The 14,294-nt window shown below is 47.7% G+C and overlaps 1 protein-coding gene across 1 annotated transcript in view; it reads left to right on the top strand.

Annotated features, from left to right (window-relative positions):
• The window catches only part of utp18 (UTP18 small subunit processome component), a 36,320-nt gene extending 24,976 nt beyond the window's left edge, over positions 1–11,344 (top strand). The window contains exon 16 of the transcript XR_004415873.1: positions 11,332–11,344. The gene's annotated coding sequence lies outside the window, so the exon portion shown is untranslated. The remainder of the gene's footprint in view (positions 1–11,331) is intronic.
• Positions 11,345–14,294: the final 2,950 nt, after the last annotated feature.

The following is a 14,294-nucleotide window of genomic DNA, read 5'->3' as shown; positions in this document are numbered from 1 at the left end:
AGACCGGGGCACTCGTAGACTTCAGGCCGCGCTGGTTGGGGCTCTGGCGCCGGTTGGAGCTCCGACCCCGGCGAACTCGATCCCTGGCTCCGCGGCACTCAAATCCAGCGCCGCCCGTGGCCGGACGCCCGCAGCCAAAGCTCCGCGATGTTTGGATCGACGGCCACAGCGCTCCGGAGCTTACCGCACGGCGACCCGGCAAGGCATCGCCCGCTCCGTGGCTCCGCTCCGTGATGGTGTCCTTGCGCTGCGCCGCCGCCGAAGCTGTAGTCCCGGCCGGTCCCGACAGGAAACACCGCTCCATTCTCGATGGTAGGCCGCGAGGACGGGGCGAAGAAGCAGCTCGGAGGGGTGTTGCCTCTCCGACCAGGTAGGGGACTAAGAATTAAAGTTTCCCTCTTCCCCACCCCCACCCACCACATAAAAGACCTCCACTAACATTTTGGACAGGACTTAAAATTAAAAAAAGGTGAAGAGACGGACTGCGGGCAGGCTGCCATACACAGACGGCGCCCACTCTCGCACATCCGCCATCTTGCCATAAGGATGGTGGTGCCTTCTCTCAGCCCCCGTGACTGTATGTAATGCCCCTTGTTGAGCATCTACCGCAAGCAAGGTCGCTGAGTAAAGACCGCATGTACCCCTCTGATCTGCGCCCTGGACTGAGGAGATTTTTCACACAGCTTATCTTGATGGAAGAGTGGAATTGGAGGTTAGATTTAGCTCTTAGGGCTAAAGGAATCAAGAGATAATGGGGAGAAAGCAGGAACGGGGTACTGAAGAATAGGTGCTGGCTCGAAGGGCCGAATGGCCTACTCCTGCACCTATTTTTCTACGTTCCCATTCTACTCGCCAACTGGAGGAACAGCATGTGCGTGGGTAGCTTACACTCCAGCGCTATAGAGTGATACAGTGTGGAAACAGGCCCTTCAGCCCAACTCACCCACACCGGCCAACATGTCCCAGCTACACTAGTCCCACTTGCCTGCGCTTGGTCCATATCCCTCCAAACCTGTCCAATCCATGTACCTGTCCAACTGTTTCTTAAACAATGGGATAGTCCCAGCCTCAACTACCTCCTCTGGCAGCTTGTTCCATACACCCACCACCCTCTGTGTGAAAAGGTTACCCCTCAGATTTCTATTAAATCTTTTCCCCTTCACCTTGAACCTATGTCCTCTGATCGTCTACCTGATCTGTGCGTCTACCTGATCTATTCCTCTCATGATTTTGTATACCCCTATAAAAGGTATACAAAATCTTCCTACGCTCCATGGAATAGAGACCCAGCCTACGCAACCTCTCCCTATAGCTCACACCCTCTAGTCCTGGCAACAACCTCGTAAATCTTTTCGGAACCCTAAATATCTTTCCTATAACTTCTGCTCAAAACCTTCTCATTTCTTTCTCCTCATAACCTTTGTCACCCGTACTAATCAAGAATCCATCAATCTCCGCTTTAAAAATACCCACTTACTTGGCCTCCACAGCCGTCTGTGGCAAAGAATTCCACAGGTTCACCACCCTCTGACTAACGAAGTACGTGTGGACTGAAATGAGTGATTTTACTTCGGAGTCACGTGAGTGACTACGTGAAGAAGGGCCGTCCGTCTGCGTGCGCGTCATTACGTCTGAACGCAACGCGCATGACGGACTGGAGAGGCACTGTCCTCCCAGCCGTCAGGATCGGCAGGTAAGGAAAGTTGAACTACTTACCTGCGTTTTCTCGGACTTGAAGCTTTTTGTAGTTTCAGAGCCCAGATGTCGAGGAGACGATCCGCGGGGAAGTCGGCTGCCGAAGACCGCAGCATTCCCAGTAGCGGGCGACGGTCTTGTTCCCGACATTACCGCCGGCAGAACTGGCAGGAAAGACTTGGTGCAGGAGGAGGAGCTCCGTGGTGGTCCTGCGGGACGTAAAAACCACCCGCAAGTCTGACACCCGTTGACTCAGATGAGTCCGGGGAAGAGGGATACCCTCCCTCAACGGAGAGCGTCTGAGGACGACTCTCCCACATGGAGCAACTTATGGAGAAGTTGCTCCAACAATGATCTGCTCCGAAGGAGGGAGCAGTATCAGTACGGGCCTCTACAGCAGGCCGTTCCAGCAGCCTCACACATGGGGAAGACAAAATGGGCCAGGAGTACCTAGGCAAACCCAATTGGAGGGTAGGCCAGGAGGATCCCGGATGGAGAGGGTAACCTCCTTCATGGGTAACGTGTTTAAACGTTCAAAACCCACATGGAGCACCTGATGGAGAGGTGCTCCACAATGATATACTCCAAAGGAGGGAGTTATCAGCCCGGGAATTATGGAGAACCCGCAGGCAGCGGCACCTGTTTCAGGGCTGCACAAATGTCTCCTGCTCTGGGGAGAGGAGCGGGTTTCAGTCTGACCCAAAGCAAGAATCTCATTTAGGTCCGCTGGAGGGGCCATGTCAGCGCAGGTATCCTCAGGGGCCTGCGGCAGCACCTGTTTTCAGGGCTGCCTACAAATCTCACTCTCAGTGGAGGGGAGTGTGAGTGATCAGTAGGTAACTGATCTCGAATTTAAAGTATGAACATACTGAAGCACATGCATATGGCCTCAAGAGCCAGCAGTTGGCAGAATATTCGCACAAATGCCGGCAAGGGAACAGCGCTATCAGGGTGACTTTGGAGAAACCAGCCGCCGAATCCTCTCTTCAGGTAAGACCAGAAGAAGGAAGCAAAAACTGTCGGACCAATCAAGGTACAACGACAAGCAAACTTCATCAGTAGGCGACAAACACACCCCACACCTCCATAGGGGATAAGCAGTTCACTGAAGCCGGTGGTAGCTTGAAAGCTGGGCACGGAAATATGATCAGAGTCGTCTTTCAAGGCAGACTCAGAATTATGGCCAGAATTGTCTTACAAGGCAAGCTCAGTATGATAAGGTTTTCAGACCAAGACCCAAGCAGAGGTCAGGAGAAACATGGAATCCACACTCCCTACCAGTCCTACTCCCAATCAAGGAGAGAAAAGGAACCCGCATCAGGGGCCTTTGGGCTTACCACAAGACCACCGGTAGCCATGGGGGTAGGTGGGTCTGGGTTTACCGAAACAAGGGATTGTGGACCAGTTACATGTTGGTCATTTTACTCTTGTGTTTTTGTTCAAAATGACAATAACATGAATTTCAGATCTGGTTTTAAAAAACAGATAACAACATGTGATTATTTTACTGCACAACATACATAGGTTCCAAGCAGACTTGGAACTCGGCGGAGTTGTCTTCGAGGCAGGCCCAGTATTATGGGCAGGATTGCCTTCCAGGACAGGTGACAGATGGAGGATGTCACTTCATCCAGGTTTAACTCATTTGTGCAGTATAGACTTTCAGAACAGTAAAATTTTGTTATGGTCTAACAACTTTTATAGGAGCTTCCTATAAAATGGTCACATGGCATGCATCAACCTCAAAGATGCATACTATTCGGTGTCTAATCACTAAGAACAGGAGATATTTGAAGTTTAACTGGATGGCATGGCTCTGCCAAATGGGTTGACAGCAGCTCCTAGACTATTGACTAAACTACGGAAACCAATTCTGGGACTACAAAGGTCTCAAAACCACATAGTAATGGCATATTTGGCGGACATTTTCAATTTGGAGTCACCAAGAATTGGCAGAAGCATCAGTCAAACCAAACCAAAACCCTGTTTGATAGAATTGGTTACCTCATCCATCCAGTTAAATCAAAATTGACACCTACAAGGGTAATTGATTACCTAGGATTTACTATTAAAAACAGTAAATATGTTGGTGACTTTGCCTAGGGGCAAACAACAAGATTTAAGTAAGCCTGCTATGACCTGATAGTCAAATACTAGCCATCTATCAGGCAAACAGCGAGTGTAATTGGCAAATAGTACCTGCATTTCCAGCAGTACGTCACGGGCCTTTGCATTACCAGAATTTACTGCGAGCAAAGGAACGAACACTCAGATTACATGCAGGCCAAATTGGCTAAACTATGGATTACCAGCAGAGGCCATTGTTGATAAACTATGGTGGATAACGAATGAGAGACAGCTCAAGGGAAATTTTGCTCGAAAGCCATCGGTGGTTCAGTCCAATGCTAGCGGCTAAGGATGGGGAGCCACAAACACAGTCTAGAGCTGTGGGGGCAGATGGAATGAGCAGGAGTCTAATTCCCCAACACATGGAATCAATTACCCAGAATTGTTGGGGGCACAATATGGACTCAAGGTTTTCTGTAGCAACATGCAACCTGTGCTTGTTCAAATTCAGATTGATAACACCACTGCGGTGGCATATATCAATCACAAGGGTGGTGTAAAATCTGTATCTTACGACAGATTGTCGAACCTCATTTGGCATTGGTGTATCGAGAGGAATATTTGGGAAATCTACGAGGTAGATATAACACGGTGACAGATGCTGGATCACGAATGTTTAATAACAACACAGAATGGATGTTGAATCAGACAGTATTTAACGAAATAACTACACGATTTGGCATACCAGATATTGATCTGTTTGCATCTAGACCAAACCATCAGTTACCCAGATATGTGTCCTGCGAGCTGGATCCAGGAGCTAAGGCAGTGGATGCTTTCTCCCTCAATTGGGGAGGATTGTTTATGCATGCTTTCCGCCAATTTGTCTCACAAACCGATGCTTGACCAAAATCAAGCAAGAATAAGCCACAGGCATATTGGTAGTGCCAGATTGGCCTACTCAAGCCTGGTTCCCAAAACATTTGGTAATTATAGTCCAGCCAGTTATGGCTGTACCCAAGAGCAGGGACCTCCTAGTGAACCCAGTTACAGGGAGCAATCATCCACTGCATGAACGTATTAACTTGTTGGTCTGCAGATTCTGAGGAGGCCATGTCAAGGCATAGGACTGTCCGAACAAATACAACACATTTCGGATAACGGATGTCTTGGAGTTCCTATCAACTCTGTATCATAACTATAAACAAAGTTATAGTGCAATCTATAGTGCCAGAGGCGCACTCTCCTCCTATCTGATGCTGGAAGCAGGGCACAGGTCGATAGGAACGCACCCCTTTACAACAAAATTCATGAAGGGAATTTACAACTTAATACCTCCAAGGCCAAGCTACACGGACACATGGGATGTGAGCGTGGTACTTACCCTACTTTGACAGTGGGGACCGCCTATAACTAACCCTGAAGGTGGTATGCTGACAAAGAGTCCAGACACTGCAAAAGTTACAGTTGGACTACATGACCACCAATATGAACAACATAACATTCCTAATCAGGAACCTGATAAAACAGAGCATGCCAGGGATGGAGATCCAGTTCTTGGCATATCCAGAGGACCAACGGTTGTGTGTGGTAACGTACTAACACCACTATCTGAGAGTTACGGAGAACCTCAGAGGCTCAGAACAATCGGTCCTCATCAGCCATAAAAAACCACACCAGAAGGTATCAACTCAAATCATCTCCAGATGGTCAAAGGAGGTAATGGCGGTAGCAGGAGTGAACATTTATATCGTTAAATCTCACTCCACTAGGGCTGCATCTACGTCGGCAGCAAGAGCTATGGACGTGCCCCTTAACGACATCCTAATGGCTGCAGGATGGACGAATGAAATAACGGTCCACCGGGGTTTATAACAAACCCATAACTGGACTGGGGGTGTTTGCACGTACCATTTTAAGTTCTGTCCCTTAGTTTCCCCCCAAGGTTGGGAGGGGTAACTTTTTAAAAAACTTTTCTTTCATTTAAAGCATCAGTTTCTTTACTTAACTACGTAATGTCTGAATGCTTTAATGATTACACGCATCCATGGTCAATCCATTCAGTGTGTGACGCTTGGATTCGTAACCGGCGTAAAATCACAGAGCTTTGAAATCTTCACGTAGTCACTCACGTGACTCCGAAGTAAAATAGTAAGATTAAACGAGAACTTACCAGTTTGAAGTTTGATCTTGATTTTATGAGGAGTTACGATGAACGATTACGTGCCCACCGCTCCCACCCTCATATTATCAAGGTCATATGGAAGTTCAAGTTTTTCACAATCTTACTATTCTCAGGTCTTCTTTTTTATCTGTGATTTAACACCGTTGCTTTGAAGATTGACGCGCACGCAGACGGACGGCCCTTCTTCACGTAATCGCTCATCGTAACTCCTCATAAAATCAAGATCAAACTTCAAACTGGTAAGTTCTCGTTTAATCTTACTATTAGCCCCAGCAGTTTCTATTTGACATCAGCTGGCAGCAGCCCAGTGAACAATGACCGCTCACGATTTCAACTAATAACCCCTCTCTTTCCCACCCACCCATTCCTCCCCCATCACCCTGCCCCTTCCCCTCCTTCCCACATTCATCCCTTCAATCCCCTTCTCCCAATTCCCTTTCCCCTCCCCATTCCACCTTATTCCACCCATATCCTTCCCTCATGCTTCACAATTCACTCCATGTTTTCCTCCTTATCTAACACCCTTGTGTCTCCTTTTCACCCATGTCCTTTGTCAGATGGGTGGAGTAAGTGACAATCACCCCCTCACCTGAATCCACCTTCACTGGATCTATACAGACCTAGCATCAGTCTGAAGAAGGGTCTCAACCCGAAACATCACCCATTCCGTCTCTCCAGACATGCTGCCTGTCTCACTGAGTTACTCCAGCATTTTGTGTCTATCTTCGGCTTGAAGCAGCATCTGCAGTTCCTTTCTACACATCTCCCAATGTGATTGGTTTGCTTCTGATCACTGTGCCAGATGAGGCCTGGGTCCAGATCTCCTGAATCCTCCTTAAAATGCCCTGCAGATGCACCATGGAAAGCATAATGGCTGCATCACCACTTGGTCTGGGAACAGCTCTTCCCAACACTGAAAATTGCAGTGTTGTAGATATACCTCAGTCCATCACACAGACCACACTCCCCACCATTGTAGATGTAGCCCAGTCCATCACACAGACCACACTCCCCACCATTGTAGATGTAGCCCTGTCCATCACACAGACCACACTCCCCACCATTGTAGATGTAGCCCAGTCCATCACACAGACCACACTCCCCACCATTGTAGATGTAGCCCAGTCCATCACACAGACCACACTCCCCACCATCGACTCCATCTACACTTCACGCTGCCTCGGGAAAGCAGCCGACATCATCAAAGACTTGTCCCTGTCCCACCCCGGTCATTCCTCCTCCTCCTCCCCGCTCCCGTCCGGCAGAAGGTACAGAAGCTTGAAAGCGCGCACCACCAGACTCAGGAACAGCTTCTTCCCCTCTGTTATCAGGCTTCTGAACGGTCCTTCCATAAGCTAGGGTACTGTCCGATTCACCTCTACCCCATTGCGGACATTGGACTTTGTCTGTGGAACTGATGCGCTACAATGCTGAGAACTATATTCTGCACTCTGTATCTTCCCCTTTGCTCTACCTGTTGGACTGGAGTTTGGCTTTATTGTATTTATGTATAGTATCTGATCTGGATAGCGTGTTAGTGCAAAACAAAGCGTTTCGCTGGACCTCGGTACACGTGACAATAAAAAACCTAATTCTATTAAGCTTCTTAAACGCACCCTCTGACCAAGCTCTTATGGTTTGCTGCCACACATTTAGTTACATTCCTGCAAAATACATGGGATTCTTTATTATGTCAAAGGCTCGACTCAGTCTGGTTGTGTCGAGCGCACTTGTGTGGGAAGGAACTTTTTTTGCCGTGCAATACTTGCTGGTGGCAGCAGATGGCAGTGCTGCCCCATGGACTGGGCTGGATCACACTGACAACAAATACTTCTCTCCATTGTGAATAGCAACAAGGCACAAACCGCACGACCACCACATCTCGAGCAATAACAAGATGGAGGAGATGTCAAATACTAGAGGGCAATGCTTTATGGTGAGAGGGTAGACAAAAAGCTGGACAAACTCAGCGGGTGAGGCAGCATCTATGGAGCGAAGGAACGTCTCGACCTGAAACGTCACCCATTACTTCGCTCCATAGATGCTGCCTCACCCCCTGAGTTTCTCCAGCTTTTTGTCTATCTTTGATTTTTCCAGCATCTGCAGTTCTTTCTTAAACTTTTCCCCTCTCACCATAAGTTTAAGAGTCACAGAGTGATACAGCGTGGAAACGGGCCCTTCGGCTCAACTCGCCCACACCAGCCAACATGTCCAAGCTACATTAGTCCCACCTGCCTGCATTTGGTCCATATCCCTCCAAACCTGTCCATGTACCTGTCTAACTTTCTTAAACGTTGGGATAGTCCCAGCCCCAACTACCTCCTCTGGCAGCTTGTTCCATACACCTGTGTGAAAAAGTTACCCCTCGGTTTCCTATTAAATCTTTTCCTGTTCACCTTAAGGATATGTGAGGCAGATAAGAGATGGCATCACGTTGGGTACGGACATTGTGGGCTGAATGGCCTGTCTGATGCTGTACTCTTCTATAAGATTAACTCTTCTATAAGTTAATGTTATTGAACCTGGGTGGAAATATCAAAGGCTGGGGAACATAAGTTGAAGGTGAAAGGGGCCAAGTTGATTTTACACTGAGGTTAGTGGGTGCCTGGAATGTGCTGGGGGTGGTGGAAGCAGATATCATTGCAGTATTTAAGAGGCTTTTTCATGGGCATATGGATATGCAGAGAATGAAGATAGATCAGCTGTGGTTGAATGGCGGAGTAGTCTTGATAGGTCGAATGGCCTCATACTGCTCCTATCGCTTATGAAGGATATGGATAAACTACAGGCAGAGGAGATTAATTTAACCTGGCTATAGACCTAAAATGCTGGAGTAACTCAGCGGGCCAGGCAGCATCTCTGGAGAGAAGGAATGGGTGACGTTTCGGGTCGTGACCCACCTTCAGTTCAACCTGGCATCATATTCAACATATTCCTGCACTGTGTTAGGTTCTATGAGTTGTCCGGGTTACCTCCACAGTTACTGGACCCACCAGTCGCGGCCCAACGATCTGTCAAATATCGCGGTGGCTTTACCCTGGGGATGGCAGTTATCAGCAGTAGTTGCAAACCCGGGGCAGGAACTTAAGGACATGCATTCAATTTACCCAGGAGCACTAGCGGTGAGGGCAAGCCACACGGAGATCTCCTTTGTAATTAAAACATTGTGTGGCCAGTAAAATCAATTTCCCAAAGCTAACCGTTTGGTGGTTCCTGAACCAATTGTAATTTAAGGAGATTCGGCTGGTAATTATTTCTGTGACTGGGGTGAAACCTCTCCCTGCAAGAGCCACATTCCAGCTTCAGGCATGGAACTCGTGATGTGATTCGTGTTAAGGGCCTGTCTCACTTTCACGACCTCTGCCGAGTTTTCCCTTGACTGATAGTCGCAGCATGGTCGGCACGAGGTCGTAGGTAGGTTGTGAAGCTAGTCATAGGTACTCGTGGCATCAAGTAGGCCGTGGCGTTTTTTCAACATGATGAAAAATGTCCACGAGTATAAAAGGTCGTGAAAGTGGGACAGGCTCTTAACTCCCATTTCCCTCTGTGTGTTGCCACAAGCCACAGTGCAAGCTTCAACCTCTGTGCTGCTACAAGCCACAGTGCAAGCTTCAACCTCTGTGTTGCCACAAGCCACAGTGCAAGCTTCAACCTCTGTGTTGCCACAAGCCACAGTGCAAGCTTCAACCTCTGTGCTGCTACAAGCCACAGTGCAAGCTTCAACCTCTGTGTTGCTACAAGCCACAGTGCAAGCTTCAACCTCTGTGTTGCTACAAGCCACAGTGCAAGCTTCAACCTCTGTGTTGCTACAAGCCACAGTGCAAGCTTCAACCTCTGTGCTGCCACAAGCCACAGTGCAAGCTTCAACCTCTGTGTTGCTACAAGCCACAGTGCAAGCTTCAACCTCTGTACTGCTACAAGCCACAGTGCAAGCTTCAACCTCTGTGCTGCCACAAGCCACAGTGCAAGCTTCAACCTCTGTGCTGCCACAAGCCACAGTGCAAGCTTCAACCTCTGTACTGCTACAAGCCACAGTGCAAGCTTCAACCTCTGCTGCTACAAGCCACAGTGCAAGCTTCAACCTCTGTACTGCTACAAGCCACAGTGCAAGCTTCAACCTCTGTGATGCCACAAGCCACAGTGCAAGCTTCAACCTCTCTGTGTTGCTACAAGCCACAGTGCAAGCTTCAACCTCTGCTGCTACAAGCCACAGTGCAAGCTTCAACCTCTGTACTGCTACAAGCCACAGTGCAAGCTTCAACCTGTGTGTTGCCACAAGCCACAGTGCAAGCTTCAACCTCTGTACTGCTACAAGCCACAGTGCAAGCTTCAACCTCTGTACTGCTACAAGCCACAGTGCAAGCTTCAACCTCTGTACTGCTACAAGCCACAGTGCAAGCTTCAACCTCTGTGCTGCTACAAGCCACAGCACAGTGCAAGCTTCAACCTCTGTGTTGCCACAAGCCACAGTGCAAGCTTCAACCTCTGTGTTGCCACAAGCCACAGTGCAAGCTTCAACCTCTGTACTGCTACAAGCCACAGTGCAAGCTTCAACCTCTGTGCAACAGGCTCAATGGAAGCAAGGGCACGTCACAAGTTGTGAGGAGAGTGGATAAGCCGGCATTGTTTTCCCGGGACTAAAGGAGGCCGAGGAGCGATCTGATGGAGGTCAACTCGAAACGTCACCCCCTTCTCTCCAGAGATGCTGCCTGTCCAGCTGAGTTACTACAGCTTTTTGTGTCTTATCTGAGGTTTAGATAATCATAGAATTTACCATTAGTTCCTTTCTTCAGTGGCCGCAGGCAGTACCTCGGAGAGCAGCTCGGCCTGGAAACCAGTAGGAGTAGGCCATTCAGCCCTTCGAGCCAGCACCGCCATTCAATATGTTCATGACTGATCATCCAAAATCAGTGCCCCGTTCCTGCTTTCTCCCCACATCCATTGGTTCCGTTAGCCCTCGGATACGATACAAGGTTACTTTATTGTCAGAACAATGTCTGAAATGTGTTTTGCATCGCAGCAGCTCCATTTACAGCATCACCTAAAAGATAAAAGAGACTTGAAAAGTTATGCATTAAGGCATCAAGCCAGGACCCAAAATGACATACATTCAACACAACATTACAATAACAAGACAACATTTAAGGCCCATCAGCGTGCATTTGATCTGGGATTAAGCGCCGGATTTAGTTACAATAGAGTGCTTCAGTCTAACCTTATTAAATTTTGGAACCCTATATCTCCAGTTTGATGTTAACAAATTGTACTCACTGTTCAGAACGTGGTTGGGGTCAGAAGCAATATTGTTGGCCATTCTTAGTGCGTTTTTATGGTAGGATGATTCATACAATTTCTGAAGTGGTTGACCTACAATCTTTGAGCAGATTTTTAATTGTTGGAGCAGTTTTGATTTTGTACTAGCAGACAAACTTGTACCATGTAGTGTTACAGTACTGTAAAACACTCATTATCACTACTTGCTCCGAAAGATCTAAGTGGGCAGAGAAACCAGATTCTTTGTCTTATTGGAAATCTTATCAATGTGGTCATTCCATGATAACTGATGGTCTATCGTTACCCCCAAGTATATAAATGAAAATACCCGCTTGATTTTTTCATAATGGATAACAAGAGAAACTTTATGAGAGTCAGATGGTACAATACAATATTTATTGTCATTTGAACCTCAGTGAGGATCAAACGAAATTCCGTTTCCACAGCCATACAAACAAAGACAATTTCCTACAGACATGCACACAATTTAATTCACACAAACATCCATCACAGTGAACCCACTGAGATGGAAGGCAAAGTATTTTCTCTCCCCTGTTCTCCATGTCTCTCCCGATGCCCAAGCCCCAGGCGGGCGATGATAAGTCCCACGGCCATTTTAGGCCGTGCCGGGCGATTTACGGCCCCGCTCCCGGTCTAAAAGTCACAATGTTGGAGCCCCCGGCGGGCGCTGTAATATCCCACGGCCATGAAGCCGCGCCGGGCGATGTACGGCCCCGCTCCGGGTCGTTCCAACCCCGCGACACGGGCTGGAGAAGTCGCGTTGCGGGAGCTCCGGTGGTGAGCCAAATACAATCTCTTGTTTTCTTTGTGTTAATCTCAAGAGCATTACTATCAGTCCACTCGACCAGTTTGTTCTCGCCGAGTTGGTGCAGCCCAGGGTTCTCTGAGTTACTTAACAGAGATAATAGAACTGTATTATCTGAGTACTTTAGAATATATTGATTCGGTGTATCTGTACGACAATCATCTGTGTAAAAGGTAAAAAGGATCTAACTCTCTCTTGAAAACATCCAGTGAATTGGCCTAATTGTGTGAATTGGATAAAGTGCTGGAGGAACTCAGAGGGTCAGGCAGCATCTGTGGAGGAAGTGGACAAACGATGTTTCGGGCTGGGACTCCTTCTTCAGTGCCTGGGCAGCCTGGTTTAAAGTGTACAGATGAGAATTAACATTTATAATATTTGACATTTTAAAGTTTTAACAGGCTTACAGACGCACGGTTTAACATGGACAGGGTGCAGCATGTAGTGGTTAATATTCATCTGGCTTCACTTGTGAACGGTTTAACATGCAAGCAGCTCTGTGTTGTCGTCAATTGCCTTGTTGAATGAGAGCATTGGTGTGTTAAACAGTTGCAACCTTTGATGGAGCAGCAGAGGGAAGCCCAGTGCTTCAGATCAACACCATCACAGCAGGCTGCACACAACCCTCTCCTCTCAATAATTAATCTCCTCTGCCATTCCACTCCCTTGGGTTAAGCTTGCTCTCAAGAAAGGAAGCAAAACATCTTCCTGAGCTAAATGCCGCAAATGAAATTGCCTTTGCAGTGTTGCAGTGTTTAAAATGCCGCTGTGTAAAACCAGGCACCTATTCTGGAACCACCTCCACAATGAGAATAGACGCACTGATCACGGACAAAATGTTCAGCGTGTCAGAGTCATGCAGCCCGACCCGTCCATACCCACCAAGATGCCCCATCTAAGGACACACAGTGCTGGAGTAACTCAGTGGGTCAGGCAGCATCTGTGGAGAACATGGATAGGTGACGTTTCACAGAGTGCTGGAGTAACTCAGTGGGTCAGGCAGCATCTCTGGAGAACATGGATAGGTGACAATAGACAATAGGTGCAGGAGTAGGCCTTTCGGCCCCTTGAGCCAGCACCGCCATTCAATGTGATCATGGCTGATCATCCCCAATCGGTACCCCGTTCCTGCCTTCTCCCCATATCCCTTGACTCCGCTATCTTTAAGAGCCCTATCTAACTCTCTCTTGAAAGCATCCAGAGAACCTGCCTCCACCGCCCTCTGTGGCAGAGAATTCCACAGACTCTGAGAAAAAGTGTTTCATCGTCTCCGTTCTAAATGGCTTACCCATTATTCTTAAACTGTGGCCCCTGGTTCTGGACTCCCCCAACATCGGGAACATGTTTCCTGCCTCCAGCCTGTCTGAACCCTTAATAATCTTATATGTTTCAATAATTTGAAATGGGATAGGACCCTTCTTCAGACTATCTTGTCCTATTACCCCGCTCTTACCCTCCAAACCTTTGCCATCCACGTACCTGTCCAAATACCGCACCATATTTCTTTAGCAATATTTGATGATTTATAAGAAAGACTTCAAGGTTCAAATTTATTTCCGGTTCGGTTGGTGGGTGGTGGAAATCCAGTTAAAGAGATAATCTGAATATGTCAAGCGCAATGCATGGATGAATCAATTACAACATTACATGGATTTTCAAAGTATGAAACTAATATGGAGTTGAATGTGGGAAGGGCAGTACTGAGGGCAGTTCTGTAGCAAAGTGTGGAGTCGTGCATTTTGGTAGTACCTGTACAAATAAAGGTGGAGACTATTTTCTAAATGGGGAGAGAATCTAGAAATCAGAGGTGTAAAGGGACTTGGGAGTTGGTGCAGGATTCCCAAAAAGTTAATCTGCAGTCGAATCGATAGTAACGAAAGCAAACTCAATGCTAGCATTTATTTCAGGAGGCCTTGTAGGCAAACACAGGGATGTAATGTTGAGGCTCTATAAGGCGCTGGTCAGGCCGCATTTGGAATATTGTTGTGAGCAATTCTGGGCCCCATATCTGAGGAAGGATGTGCTGGCTCTGAAGAGGATCCAGAGGAGGTTTACGAGAATGATCCCAGGAATGAGTAGGTTAACATATGATAAGCATCTGACTGCACTGGGCCTGTACTCGCTGGAGTTTAAAAGGATGAGGGGGGGACCTCAGTGAAACATACAGAATAGTGAAAGGCCTGGATAGAGTGGATGTGGAGAGGATGTTTCCACTAGTGGGAGAGTCTAGGACTAGAGGTCACAGCCTCA

Source organism: Amblyraja radiata, chromosome 26 (genome assembly GCF_010909765.2).
Source record: "Amblyraja radiata isolate CabotCenter1 chromosome 26, sAmbRad1.1.pri, whole genome shotgun sequence".
Taxonomy (NCBI): domain Eukaryota; kingdom Metazoa; phylum Chordata; class Chondrichthyes; order Rajiformes; family Rajidae; genus Amblyraja; species Amblyraja radiata.
This window is presented reverse-complemented; position numbering and strand designations above follow the sequence as displayed.